Source organism: Capricornis sumatraensis, chromosome 6, assembly GCF_032405125.1.
Source record: "Capricornis sumatraensis isolate serow.1 chromosome 6, serow.2, whole genome shotgun sequence".
Lineage (NCBI taxonomy): Eukaryota > Metazoa > Chordata > Mammalia > Artiodactyla > Bovidae > Capricornis > Capricornis sumatraensis.
The window spans coordinates 57,427,940-57,444,049 of record NC_091074.1 but is presented as its reverse complement, the minus strand read 5'-3'; positions in this window follow the sequence as shown (position 1 = coordinate 57,444,049).

Genomic DNA, 16,110 nt, shown 5'->3' with positions numbered 1-16,110 from the left:
AAAAGAAGTGAGAAACAGAGAAATAAGTGATTTCAGGACTCATTGAGGGAAGTGCAAGATGAGCCTCAAACATATTTTTAGCCAGAAAATATGGAAGTTCTCAGATAATGATGGAGATCTGTCAAAACAACAAAGAGTCCAGACCAAAGTGGTTTCCGTTGTCCAACTTCAGACAATATGAACATCAAAGTAAATGATAATATTAACAGATTATAAGAAATCAGGGTTATGATTGTCAGTGAACTGAGAAACTCTCCGAAAGCAAAGAAAACTAAAGAGACAGGACAACTGAATACAACATGTGAATCTGAATTGGACCTTGAACCAGATATTTGTTGGAAAGACATTATTGGGACAACTGAAAAACATAAAGTGGGCCTGAAGATTAGATAAGAGTACTATATAATGTTCATTTCTTGATTTTGATTATTATGCTATGGTTTTGTGGGGAAAATATTCCTGTTTTCAGGAAGTTCATGCTGAGATATTTAGTGGTAAAGGCTAAAAGTTGCTTTCAAATGAATCAGAAAAACGTGTGTCTGTGTTGTGTGTAGAAAAAGAGAAGAATAGAAATGAGTAAAATGCTATAATGCCAGGGTCTGAGTAAAAGTTATATGAACATTATTTGCATTATTCCTACAACTTTCTACAAGTCTGACTTTTTTTTTTTTTTTTCAAAATAAAATTTAGAAATTTAGTGTCTAGAAAAGTAATACTAACACAGTTCCTGGCACATATAATCTTCACAAATATCAAGCTTAGAATTCACAATTTCCACAGAACCTTGTGAATTAATCACATGGTATGGGCTTCCCTGGTGGCTCAGCAGGTAAAGAATCTGCCTGCAATGCAGGAGACCTAGGTTCGATTCCTGGGTTGGGAAGGTCCCCTGGAGAAGGGATAGGCTACCCACTCCAGTATTCTTGGGCTTCCCAGGTGGCTCAGCAGGTAAAGAATCTGCCTGCAATACGAGGTTCAATCCCTGGGTTCAGAAGATCCCCTGGAGAAAGGAAAGGCTACCCACTTCAGTATTCTGACCTCAAGAATTCCATGGACTGTATAGTCCTTGGGGTCACTAAAAGGTGGACACGACTGAGCACCTTTCACTTCTCTCTTCTTCATGATAAACTAAGGGGCTTCCCTAGTGACTTAGACAGTAAGGAATCTGCCTGCAACATGGGAGACCTGAGTTTGATCCGTGAGTTGGGAAGATCCCCTGGAGAAAGGAATGACAACCCACTCCAGTATTCTCGTCTGGAGAATTCTGTGGACAGAAGAGCCTGGTGAGCTACCGTCCATGGTGTTGCAAAGAGTCAGACACGACTGAATGCCTAACACTTCCTTTTTTCATGATGAACTAAAGTAATATGCCCCTGCCATTCAACATTTAATAATTCACAGGGTGAAAAATAAAATACCTTTGTGTTATGTTTAAGTCAGAGGATATACTTTTAAAATGATGTAACAAACAGTTTAAAAAGCTGAAATGATGACAAGATTTTTCTTTCCTTCCTTCTTATGAGCTCCCTGAAATAATAGTAAATATACACAAGAAGAATAAATTACAGAGGTTAAAAAAAAAGATGTCATCAAGCAACCACATAAATGTTGCATTTCTGTAATATAGGAAATATTGATATATGGATATATTCGAATAGAGAAAAAAAAAAAACTCTGAAGGAAAAGCCTAAAAAAGATGAGAACAATTTCTTTCTAATGAATCACAAATAGCCAAGCTCAATATTATAAAAAATGGAGAATGTACGGGGGCAGAAGTTGTCAGAGTACTTAGTATCAATAAAAAGCTGAGTATAGAATGGCTGAGCCTCTGTAAGATCATACTATAACCTCCCAAGCAATGGCACAGAAGGAGGAGGTAATCTTGTGGGTACACTCTACCCCAGCTCTCTCTTGTTTGCAAATGAGTGAGGACGTCAGTCATAGTGTAGAAGGCCAAGATATTGCGGAATTGTTGCCAGTTAGCCTCTTGGCCAACCGTGGAGCCATATACCTCTGGACTTTTTATTATGAGCAGAAAGTAAATTCTTAATTGTTTAAGCCATAATTCATCAGGCTTTCTTCTATCTGGAGCAAAAAACATTCCGATATTGATCCAACATTTAAATGTGAAAATGCAATCATTAGAAAGACTCACAATAATAATTTACGCTATTAACAAAAATCTGTAGGAGTAGGTGGGGCTGGGGAGATCAAGCAAGAAAGATACCTTCCTCTTTTGCAGGAGATAAGAATTATTAAGTTGAGACATATTAAAATATAAACTTTCGAACGGGTTTATTTATAGATAGAAGTGCATTCTCAGACAATAGAACAAATGAAAAGAAAAGACGTGATACAAATGCCATCATTACAAATTAAAGCAACCAAAATTATGAGATGAGATGAGAGAAGATGAAAGAAGATATCATATGATCATCATTTTCTTTATTTTGTAAAGTTGGTTTATTTATGTTTGGCTGTGCTGGGTCTTTGTTGCTGCTCAGGCTCTCCTCTAGTTGCGGCATGGAGGGGCTGTTCTCTAGTTGCGGTGCCGGGGCTTCTCATCGCAGTGGCTTCTCTTGTTGAAGTGCACAAGCTCTAGGGCAGCAGGCCTCAGTAGCTGTGGATTGGATGCGTGGCCTTAGTTGCTCCGTGGCATGTGGAATCTTCCCAACCCAGAGATCGAACCTGTGTGCCCTGCATTAGCAGGCAGATTCTTTACGACCAGACCACCAGAGAAGTTCTTATTTTCTTAATTTAATAACGTGAATATTTATTGTACAAATTTTAAAACATAACTATAGACAATGATTTAAGGTATTTCCCATGTGTCTGTTGTGCAGTTTTTTTTTCTCAAAAATGGACTTAAGAAAGCCAAAATATTTTTCCTTTTTGCCCTCTGCACAATTGAGAATCAAATATTCACAGTGTAAAGAAACAAATGTCCTTAGTCTTTGAGAATAGATTTTAAAGATTCTTGAAAAGAAGTAATTGAATGATTATCTGATTTCATACATTGTCAATGGGTGCTTGTTTTTCCTCTTACATTTCTATTTTCAGTCCTCTCTTTTCATTTCTTCTCATTGTGTTAGGTACACACCCTCCAACTGATGCTAATGGCCTTAAACATCTGAAAATCTTCCTTTAGAGTGTGACCTGACTTTAGGCAATCTCCAATAAATCCGAGAGTCCATTGGCACAGCACCAAGAAGCAAGAGTATTTAAAAGCAAGATCATTCATCCAAGAAGAGGGATGCTTTCTGCCAGAGTTCTATTTTCAGATTACTGAGTTCTAAATGGAGCCATTCATTCTAATTGACAGTTGACAATGTTAATAGCCGGCAAAGTGCTTCTGTGAGCAAACATTCCTGTTTTCCTTTGTCTGCTTCCACCCCAGTGATAGCCATTGGCAGCAATCAGTGCCCGCGCTATGTCTCTGTACCAGCCCAGATGATTCTTGTGAGAGGCTGCTGTGCCTCATCCCTGCTCTCACAGACCTCACTCACTTCATCAGGACGAAAGTTTACTTTCAGACTGAAAGCGGAGACATGGTGAGCTTTACTTCCCCAGGGGACATCCAGATGTTCAACAGGTCACCAGATATTCAAGGCTAGAGCTCTTGGGAATCAATTCTTACACATTATATCTGAAGTGCATCAAAATATGGATTAAGGATAAAAACTTAACGCTATATAAAATCATTATTGCTTCCATTATACACATAGCTTTCCCTCATTGTTGATAATTTTGTTTTTATTTTCTTTGAAAAATGATTTTCCATATTTTTCATGCCTACAGCTTATGCATCCTTGGTTAAGTTGTAAATCCTATGAAGAACTAGAACTTGCTTTTTAAATTTATTTTTTAATACAGCACTTTGTACATACATTTAGGAGGACATTCATAGAGTTTATCACTAGATGGCAGTAAAGATCAAAAACTGAATGAAACAAAAAACTTCCAAGTAGGAATTTTGAAATAAAATTTTAATTTGAATAATTGAAATCAATATAAAAATTTTATGATCAAATACAAGGACTAATACATATCTGAAAAACATGCTGGCTACCATTTGCGCTTAAAAAGTGGATTATTCTGGGGAAAACAATGGAAATATTGAAGTCAAATTGTTAAAAAAAAAACACAACTAATAATGATATGCCTGTTTGTATGATAATTATGCGTACAAACAACTCCGGGGAGACAAACTTACAAGCATTTTCCATTATGTGAGAATCTTGCCTAAAATATTAAAGCACAATTCTGTGCCTTCTGTCAAAAAAAATGCATTCCCCAACGATTAGAGAAATTTCTTCATTTAGTGTTTTAACATTCTTCATTCTAGTATAATATTTTCTTCATTTTTCAAGAACAATTGGATAATGCAAAAACAAAACAGTATTAGAATGATGCACAAGAATTCTCATTGCGTTTAATGACACTTTGCTGTTGTTGTTTAGCCATTCAGTCCTGTCTAACTCTTTTGCAACCACGGACTTTACCCTGCCAGGCTCCTCAGTCCATAGGATTTCCCAGGCATGAATACTTGAGTGAGTTGCCATTTCCTTCTCCAGGGGATCTTCCTGATCCAGGGATAGAAACTACATTAAAAAATTTTAATAATTTCACAGTTTCTAATTTTTTTACCAGTGTTTTATTTAGAAAAAGTATAGTGTTTGTATAGGGCTGAAAGAAGCACAAGCTGGAATCAAGATTGCCAAGAGAAATATCAACAATCTCAGATATGCAGATGACACCACCCTTATGGCAGAAAGTGAAGAGGAACTAAAAAGCCTCTTGATGAAAGTGAAAGAGGAGAGTGAAAAAGTTGGCTTAAAGCTCAACATTCAGAAAACGAAGATCATGGCATCTGGTCCCATCACTTCATGGGAAATAGATGGGGAAACAGTGTCAGACTTTATTTTGGGGGGCTCCAAAATCACTGCAGATGGTGACTGCAGCCATGAAATTAAAAGACGCTGACTCCTTGGAAGGAAAGTTATGAACAACCTAGATAGCATATTGAAAAGCAGAGACATTACTTTGCCAACAAAGGTCCATCTAGTCAAGGCTATAGTTTTTCCAGTAGTCATGTATGGATGTGAGAGTTGGACTGTGAAGAGGGCTGAGCACCAAAGAATTGACGCTTTTGAACTGTGGTGTTGGAGAAGACTCTTGAGAGTCCCTTGGACTGCAAGGAGATCCAACCAGTCCATTCTGAAGCAGATCGGTTCTGGGTGTTCTTTGGAAGGAATGATGCTAAAGCTGAAGCTCCAGTACTTTGGCCACCTCATGCAAAGAGTTGACTCATTGGAAAAGACTCTGATACTGGGAGGGATTGAGGGCAGGAGGAGAAGGGGCAACAGAAGATGAGATGGCTGGATGGCATCACCGACTCGATGGACGTGAGTCTGAGTGAACTCCGGGAGTTGGTGATGGACAGGGAAGCCTGGCGTGCTGCAGTTCATGGGGTCGCAAAGAGTCGGACGCAACTGAGCGACTGAACTGAACTGAACTGATAGTGTTTGTTAGTCAGTCATGTCCAATTCTTCTCAAGTACATGGACTGTAACCCACCAGGCTCATCTGTCCGTGGAATTCTCCAGGCAAGAATACTGGAGTGGGTTTCTATTCCCTTCTCCAGGGGATCTTCCTACCCTAGGCAAGGAATCCAGGTGTCCTGCTTTGTAGGCAGATTCTTTGCCATCTGAGCCACCTGGGACCTATCTTGGAGCATATTTATCATTTTGTTTATTTGCTTAATGTGAAGGGTTATGATAAAACTTTTTTGTTGTATAGACTTTGCCCTCTAAACATCACCATTTTGTCCTTTGATCAGAGATCAAAGGGAACCTTAACACCTACATGGACAGATTTACCTCCAAGAAAGATCACAAAAGTAGGATGGTTTAGTGAATTGCTCAGTGAATCAGAAGGTCTTCCTCTCAGCTCTGTTTTGGTGTCACTTTTCGCTAAACAGTCCTTGCAATGAATTAGCCATTACTTAACTGGAGAAAGAGTTGCAAAGAGTTGAACATGACTGAGTGAACACAAGCATGAGCTTAAGCTTATGTGGCACCAGGTGGCAGGGGCTTATACTGGACCAGACGCTATTTTTCTTTTGTTTTATCTTTTAAGATAAAAAAAGTCTTGACTCTTTTGAGTGAAGATAGGAAAGAACCAGTAAAGGGGAAGATTTAAAACACAAGTAGTTAATAATCAGCCCCATGAAGTGCAAATACTTACCTATTTGATGTATTTATATTTGTTTTCTGTGCAATCCATTCAAACACAGAGAAGCAAGAGGAAACAATGGTTGTATTCACTTAAAAAAAAAAAAAAACTAACAAATGATTTTACTGCAAGTTCTTTTAGTAGGAAGTCAACTTTGTGATTTTATATAAAAGTGGAACTTTTTGGTTTGACTTTTAAAAATTATTTTAGAAAAAGACAAAAAAAAACCCATCAAAACAGAAACTAATATTTACTTGCAACTTTTAAGAGAAAATATTAGAAAAACTATTATACATGACTAGGTCATAAATTCCATATGGGTAGTTTGGATGTAGAGTAATGTACAAACCTCTTATATTGTCTTTAGTTAATTGGGTCTTTCTCCCATGCTCCCAAACACTGGAAGAAAAAATAATTCTGAGCCCTATCTTGCTTAAAATCCAATAATGTCACTGCTTCTAAGGAACAAATGAAATGGCCGGTATCTCACAGCTCAAGTTAACCTCTAGTGTCAAGTTTTTCCCCTGAGTAGACGAAAAATGTGAACCAGCAAGCAGAATGGCCAGGGGACACTGAGCCACAGACCTCAGTCTTTCCGTCGACAGTGACTCACTTCACCCTGGTACACTCCAAAATTCTTAGAGAGTAGCCAAGGGAAGAAGAAATGGGAGAGAAACTAAGAAACTGAGCTGTTTTTTTCTAGACAGATAGAGGAGGATCTAAAAATAGATTATTAAACCAGACTAAAATTCACACCAGATGGCACTAAAAGCTCATTTTGTTTTCCTTCTTAAACTGAGTATGAAGTTTTTGAAGAATAATAGATTATATTTAGACAATAAAAAAGAGCTTCTTTCAGGGTCGGCTTCATGAATACACAACCTTTACACATGGGGCCCCACTCAGAAGTCACCACTATTTGGTTCAATGGTGTGCTCTATATGTTTTGAACTTCTAATAATTTTTGGACAAGGATGCTCACATTTTGCCATGTACCCATGCTGGGCTATATTTTCTCTATATTTAGAAAGACTAAAGTAGACTTCTGAATGTGGAGAATTTAACAGAAAAAGTACACATGCTAGATAAATGAGGACAAACATATTTAAAGTATAAAAGTTGAAACACTTGAAATGAATAGTTGGTTTGCATGCTGACAACACAACATTTCCAGTGGTCATGATCTTCAAGAAAATAACACAATAATTGTTTCCAGCTAGAAGCGAGAGACTTGAAGTTTATTTCCATTAGACTAGCCAAAACAAAACAGACTTCTTTTTAGATGGGTGGTTTGGTGGATGACTCAACTTGAGACTAAGCCTGAATTTCTATGGATTCCTGTGGTGGGGTGAAAAAAAGTAGAAAAAAAAAAAAAAAAAACAGAAACAAAAAAAACCCACATACACAGTGAAATTCTTGATGTATAGATATATTCAAGCTATTTTCTTTCTCTCATATTGTTTTTGCATTCTATTCCTACTCCTTTTTTGCAAGTACTTTTCCTACTTTTACCTTGGACCCATTTTTAGTTCCATGAACTTCCCAGTCAGCTGGATATTTCAAATAGCAAGATCAATAGATACAGATAACCAGAGAACATTGTTTAGAGCCTAATTCAGAGACCCCAAACAAAAAAATAACTGGTATTTAATTACTTTTTTTTTATTCTTAGGTAAAAATCCCAAAGTTTTTAAAAAGATAATGATAAGCATTAAACCTTTTATCACATGAGAACCAGAAGGATGATGTACTAGAACAGTGCAGTATTTTTTTTTTTTTCCTGAAAACCCCATTCAAGTTCTAACATCAATAAGAAGTCTCTTTACTTCTGTCGGGCTTCCATGATTGTTCACCAATAAAGATTCCACCTGTTAATGCAGGAAATGCAGATTTAATCCCTGGGTCAGGAAGATCCCCTGGAGAAGGAAGTGGCAACCCACTCCAGAAAATTCCATGGACAAGAGGAGCCTGGCAGGCTACAGTCCATGGGCCACAAAGAGTCCACACACATTCACAGAAAAACAGAGTCAATAAATAAGCTTTTTACTGCTTGAGAGGCTAACACTACTGAATTTAATAATCTCCAGTGAGGTGAGAGTATAAAGAAGATAATCCATGACTTAGTTTACTACAATGTAAGAGCTCTCATTTCATTCCTCTTCACAGCAGCTAAAAATGATCTGATGTTTCTGATATTATTGAATATTTCATAATGTATTCTCATATTAAAGGAAGATTTCTTTGGCAAAAATGCATGGCAAGCTCCTCATCATAGCAGAAGCTACTGTGTTTTAATTTTTACTGAGTTCTTTATGTGGGCTCAATGCTGATTATCTCATTTATTAATAGTCTTCATCACAACCATCAGTGTCATTTTATAGATGACCAAACTGTGGCACAGAGAACACAGGAAACAGGCAAGCCTCACAGTCAGTGAGTGGTAGGGCTGGATTTGAATCATGAAACCTGACTAATTCTCAGTTATGGTTATGAAGATGCTGATTGTCTGTGAATCAGTCTTCAGAGCCAGAAAAGCAAACAATGGTAATAATTTTAAGACGATGCATTGTTTATACATCATGGCTAAAGAAAAGATTTGGAAGGTGGGTCGCTTTGGCTGTTGAGTCAATATCCCGGGTTTCTACCACTGAAACTAAAGAAAGGATCATTTCCACATGACTGCACCTTAGGTATCCAGAAATGAAAAAGACTTTTCTTTTCCTGCATTTCTGGCTCAGCCTGAAACAGGTACACAAACTCTAGAACAAGGATTTCTTTTCAGAGCTTTCAATTTTTTAAAGCCATTTTACTTTTGAGCTGAAAACTGGTTTGCTACTGCTGCTGCTAAGTCACTTCAGTCATGTCCAACTCTGTGAAACTATGGAACGTAGTCTGCCAGGCTCCTCTGACCATGGGATTCTCTAGGCAAGAATGCTGGAATGGGTTGTCATGCTCTCCTCCAGGGGATCTTCCCGGCCCAGGGATTGAACCCATGTCACTTATGTCTCCTGCTTGGAAGGCAGGTTCTTTATCGTTAGCACCAACTGGGAAGCCCCAAAACTAATTTAATCCTAGTTTAATTACTATAAGATCTATATCATCCATAGCAAAAGAAACGGATGAAATATAAACACCATTCAATCGTATTGACTGTTTCGCCTATCATTACCAATTACCTTAGAATTTGAAAGCATTGTTGGTTTTTTTTTTTCACTTTCTCTTAGATGGTTTAAAGTATATAGTTTATATTCCTCCACACAAGAATCTACAAGTAGTCTGTGTGTGTGCATATTTTAACAAAATCACTGTAAGTTTACAAAAACTCGTGTAATCAAGCAAGGAAGGATAAATGAAAAAATTTTTTCAGCAAATGCAAAACACTAGCTACCTGCTTTGTGTGTTTGTTCATTTATTCCCTAATAAGAAGGGGAAAGCTTTCTTACTAACATTATATTTAATTTCATATCTTGTCAGGGAACCTAAGTTGACAGTTTTTTATTCTTTTTCCTCTGAATTTTGACAATGAATACATTTTTCTAATATTTGATATTTATATCTTGATTATTTTTCCTTTAAACTTGGGCATTAAAAGAAAATTTGCCATCAAAAAAGAAAAGAAAACCACTTTTTTGGCCTTGTTTATTAGAATCACCAAAAGAATAAATAAAATCACTGAATCACTGAATCTCTAAGCAACAAAGGACATTTTTATTTTTACCTATTAATAAAAATAACATCTTTGTCAAAAGACATAGTGTCTTCTGAAGCAGGTTCTCATTCAGTCTCATTTCTTTCTTAATTTTCCTTTGGGGTCAGAAGACCTATGTTCAAATTTATGTTCAAAATTAATTCACCATTCACATACTGTGGGACCTTGGGCAAGTCATGTGATGTTAGGAACTTTAGATTCCTCACATGTAAAAAGCACACGACACTTTCCTACCAGACTTGTCTGAAGACTACATTAATATATATATATGTATAACAGCTTAGACTAGTTCTTAAGAATAAGAAATTCTCAATAAATTTAATCATTCAATAATTCAATAGGATGAAGTTTTACTGATCCTTCACATACTCTTCATTTCATAGCTTTTCCCAATTTTGTTACTCTCTTTTTTTACTAAAGTATTTCATATATGTCTGTATATAATGATTATTACATTATATTATCAACTTTTGCATGACTTTCTGGATTCAAAAGTTGATTACCACTTTTTTTCTTAATATACTTTTTTTTAGGAAAATTTTAAGTTTGCTGCAAAATTGTATAGATTTCTCTTTTAGTCTCTCTCTATGTCTTACAATTTTCCCTATTATTAACATCTTGGATTAGCAGGTACAATTTAACATTGATTAACCAATATTGATACATTATAATTATCTAAACTCTATACTTGGGTTTCACTCTTTGTTTTATTATCTGTCCCTGGAATTCTAAAAGTAAGAATTCTGGAATGGGTAGCCATTCTCTTCTCCAGGGGATCTTCTGGACCCAGGGATCAAACCAAGGTTTCCTGCATTGCAGGCAGATTATTTACCATCTGAATCACCAGGGAATCCCATATAACTTTATCAGTTCAGTTCAATTCAGTCACTCAGTCGTGTCTGACTCTTTGTGACCCCATGAACAACAGCACACCAGGCCTCCCTGTCCATCACCAACTCCCGGAGTTTACCCAAACTCATGTCCATTGAGTCAGTGATGCCATCTAACCATCTCATCATCTGTCATCCCTTTCTCCTCCCGCCTTCAATCTTTCCCAGCATTAGGGTCTTTTCAAATGAGTTGGCTCTTCACATCAAGTGGCCAAAATATTGGAGTTTCAACTTCAACATCAGTCTTTCCAGTGAACACCCAGGACTGATTTCCTTTAGAATGGACTGGTTGGATCTCCTTGCAGTCCAAGGGACTCTCAAGAGTCTTCTCTAGCACCCCAGTTCAAAAGCATCCATTCTTCAACGCTCAGCTTTCTTTATAGTCCAACTCTTACATCCATACATGACTGCTGGAAAAACCTTAGCCTTGACTAGATGGAGCTTTGTTGACAAAGTAATGTCTCTGCCTTTTAATATGCTGTCTAGGTCATAACTTTCCTTGCAAGGAGTAAGTGTCTTTTAATTTCATGGCTGCAATCACCATCTGCAGTGATTTTGGAGCCCCCAAAATAGTCAGCCACTGTTTCCACTGTTTCCCCATCTATTTCCCATGAAGTGATGGGACCGGATGCCATGATCTTTGTTTTCTGAATGTTGAGCTTTAAGCCAACTTGTTCACTCTCCTCTTTCACTTTCATCAAGAGGCTTTTGAGTTCCTCTTCACTTTCTGCCATAAGGGTGGTGTCATCTGCATATCTGAGGTTCTTGATATTTCTCCCGGAAGTCTTGATTCCAGCTGTGCTTCTTCCAGCCTAGCATTTCTCATGATGTACTCTGCATAGAAGTTAAATATGCAGAGTGACAATATACAGCCTTGATGTACTCCTTTTCCTATTTGGAACCAGTCTGTTGTTCCATGTCCAGTTTTAACTGTTGCTTCTTGACTAGCATACAGGTTTCTCAAGAGGCAGGTCAGGTGGTCTGGTATTCCCATCTCTTTCAGAATTTTCCACAGTTTCTTGTGATCCACACAGTCAAAGGCTTTGGCATAGTCAATCAAGCAGAAATAGATGTTTTTCTGGAACTCTTTTTCTTTTTCGATGATCCAGTGGATGTAGGCAATTTGATCTCTGGTTCCTCTGCCCTTTCTAAAACCAGCTTGAGCATCTGGAAGTTCACGGTTCACGTATTACTGAAGCCTGGCTTGGATAAATTTGAGCATTATTTTACTAGTGTGTGATATGAGTGCAATTGTGTGGTAGTTTGAGCATTGTTTGGCATTGCCATTCTTTGGGATTGGAATGAAAACTGACCTTTTCCATAACTCTATTGGGTTTGACAAATGCATAGTATATGCATTCACCATTATGATATTGTACTTAGTATTTTAATTAACCTAAAAATGTCCTGTGCTTCACCTATTTATCTCTCCCTTCTTCTTCCTTACCTTTGGTACCAGGATCCAGCCCCAGTTGGATCCAGGGTATCCGAAGCATGGACAATGAGGCGAGAGAGATATATAGATACAGAGAGAGATAAGGGAAGTATTTGCAGTTAAGAGAATAGAGGAGAGAAAAGAGGCTGATATTCCTTGGTTTACACAGAAAGCCAATAAAGCCTCAGACAAGAGACTTTCTCTGTTCATGTAGGCCACAGGTGCCCTCTCGGTCTCCCAAAGGAGTGAAGACACAGAGCCCCTTCCCGGTCAGGTCTTAGAAGCTTAGGCAAAAAAGTGAATGCAGAGAGCCTCTGTGCTCCAAGGGATCAGCCTGAAAAGGAGAGTAAGAGAGAGAGAGAGAGAAAGAAAGAATTGAAAGAAAGAACGACACGGGGGAACCAGGCTTTCGTGGAACTGGCCCTGATCCGTCTCTTTATTTTTCAGGGAAACTTTTATACTTTAAGTTGTACATAGAGATAAATGTAAGAAGCAGAGTCACACAGGGTCAGCTGCTCTGACCCTTATTTAAAGACAGAGTGTTCTTTGCATACCTTTGTTCTTACAAGGGTCTTACGTTTGTTTACAACATCTTCTGATCTGAAGACCGATTAACATTTTATGGCCCCGTCTTTCTTTCTATTGATAAAGGTTAGTCAATCAGAAAACTTGTTTTCCCTTAAGATCTGCTTAGTCTTAGGATCTGCTTAGTCTTAAGATAGTGATAAACTTACTTTCTTACATAGCAAGGATACAACGATTTATAACAAATAAAGAGGAGTACAGTGATTTATAACAAAGAGAAAATTCATTAACTCAAAAGTCTTGTATTGCTAACATCAAAACTACTATATTTCTTTTTCTACATTCCAATTACATTGATTAACATACTCCCAGGTGCCTAAGGGTATGGAGGCCCGGCAGCAATCATTAACTCGGCAATGAATCCCTTCACCAACATGATTTTTATTTTTAGAAAAACCATATGCTAACTAAGACTTTCAAAATATTCCAAACTCTGTGCTGTTTATGGTTAAGAGGTTGTAAACAATCATGTGCGTAGTAGCAAGAGTGTGGATAAATCTGTCACACAAGTTAGACTGCCAGCATTTGAGCTGAGACACTCCTTTTATATGCAGGAGACTATTAACTGGAGCTGTAAGTTAATTTTCCAGAGAAAGGTGGTTGGGGATAGCCCCTGTTAATGTCAGAAGAGTGTAGTATAACAGACAGATTTTGGTTTCGGGGGTAGATGCTCAAGCAGATCCAGGGGACCCCTTGAGTCCTGATCCACCTTGCCCATCAGGCCTCTTCGCATGACCTTTGTCATGGGTGGGACCTCCCGTGCTGGCTCCTGGCACTTTGGCAACCGCTTATCTTTGTTCTGTCTCTATAGTTTTGCCTTTTCCATAATGTCATATAGTTGAAATCATACAACCAATTTTTAGATTGACTTCTTTCACTCAGCAATGTAGAAGATTAATACATGTCTTTTCCCCAATGTCTTGATAGCTCATTTCTTTCTATGGCTCAGTAATATTCCATTGTGTGCATATGCTAGTTTATACATTAATCTTTTGAAAGACATCTTGGTTGCATCCAAGTTTTAAAAAGTATAAATAAAGCTGCTAAAATCATTTGTATGCAGGTTTTTGTGTGGACATAATTTTTCAACTGATTTGGGTAAAGACCTAATAGTGTGATTGCTAAATTGTATGTGACTGTCTTTAACTTGTAAGAAGCTATCAAACTGTCTTCCAAAATGGCTGTACTATTTTTCTTTCTTATGAACAATGAATACGACTTTTCTGTTACTCCACTTGGAATGGGTTTTGGCCATTCAAATAAATATATAGTGGTGTTTCATTCACTTTAATTTTCCATTCACTACTGACACATGATATAGAGCATCTTTTCATATGCTTATTTGCCATCTGTGTATCTTTTCTGGTGAAATATCTATTCAGATCTTTTGTTCCTTTTTAATTTAGGTGCATGCATGCTAAATTGCTTCAGTCATGTCCAACTCTTTGTGAACCTATGGACTGTAGGTTGCCAGGCTCCTTTGTCTAGGGGATTTTCCAGGCAAGAATACTGAAGTGGGCTGCCATGCCCTCCTCCAGTAAATTTTCTCGACATAGGGATGGAAGCCGTGTCTCTTATGTCTTCATGTTTCCTGCATTGGCAGGTGGGTTCTTTACCACTAGTGCCACCTGGGAAACCCTTTTTAATTTAGGCTATTGTTTTCTTTATATATGCTTTGTATACCAGTGTTTTATCAGATGTTTTGCAAAGGTTTTCTCCAGGTCTATGACCTGTTTTCTTATTCTCTTAACAGTATTTTTTACAGAGCAGAAGTTTTTCATTTTAATGAAGTCTAATCAATGTTTTTCTTTCATGGATCATAGAGAGTTATATATTTTTATCTTCTGAAATGTTTCTTTATATCTCTAATTACTTACTTCATACTCTCCTATTCAACTGTGTATCCACTTACCTAGCCTAGAATCTGGAATTTAGTCAGGAGCTTCTCAAATAGTTTTTGATAAAATATGTAAGTTAGTATCTCAAAAATATCATCATACAGAGTCCTAGAAGGCAAAGACTAGCACCCCAAGCTGGGAGTTATCTGTTAGTGTTAAATAAGGGACTATTTAGAGAAGTGAGGGCAGGTTAAAGGAAACAACATTGAATGTTGCAGCACCCAAGGACCAGTATCAGCATTAACTCCAGGATCCAGGTAACAAGAAGGGAAAGTTCTAAAGGAAGAAACGTGTTGAGAGCTTGGGCCATCCACAAGATGTTATACTTGTAGAAGAACACACATGTTAATAAATCTGTATAGAATCAGATTTATAAATCTATATAAAATCTCTATAGAAGGAATACCTCCTCCTGATCTCCCTTTTTCTCCCAAGGGCTGAATTCACCCAGAAGTCAGAAGATAAGTGAGGCTGTAGGGTGAAGTCTTCAGAAGTCAATTTCCAGAGGGGAGCAAAAAGAAGTAGAAAATGGATGAGGATGGTAAGACAGGCAAAGAAGAATAACAAGGTTAGGCAGTTTCTTTAAAAATAATTTAGAAAAGGAAAAAGTGTAGACTCAATCTTTTTCTTTCCTTCTTTTTTTTTTCTGCCCAGCAGAGCATTTGTAAAATCTTGTTTCCCCAAAGAGGGATTGAACCCATGCCTCCTGCAGTTCTGAAGTGGAAATACAAAGTCCTAACCACTGGACTGCCAGAGAATTCCCCAGGAGAAATTTTTTTGGCCATGCCAAATGGCATGTCAGATCTTAGTTTCCCCATGCCCCTGCAATGGAAGCACAGATTCTTAACCACTGGATGCCAGGGAAGCCCCACAGTTTCAACTGGCAGAACTATTATTTGATCCACCTTGACCTTATGTTTAGAACAGTGATAACAAAAACACCTGGATAAATCCACCCTGTCTCAATGAACCAGCCCCAGGTTCCTTCTAATTTCCCACTCAAGTACTTCTCAATCCATCACACAAGGGAGGTATTACATATAGTAACAAAAGAACTAAAAGTCAGTGACGTAATAAGCAGCATGCCTAAATGGCAATCCACTCTAGTACTCTTGCCTGGGAAATCCCATGGATGGAGGAGCCTTGTAAGCTACAGTGGGGTTGCAAAGAGTTGGACACGACTGAGCGACTTCACTTTCACTTTTCACTACTAGCCTCAGTTTGGCTAATATGTTATGGGCCAAGTCGTCATGGTTGTTCCATAAGATGTATGTGCAGGAAAGTGAAGGAATGGTGATTAAGGCAAATAAAGCTATAATCAAGTGAATAAAGCTAAGATATAGTTAGAAATTTAAATACC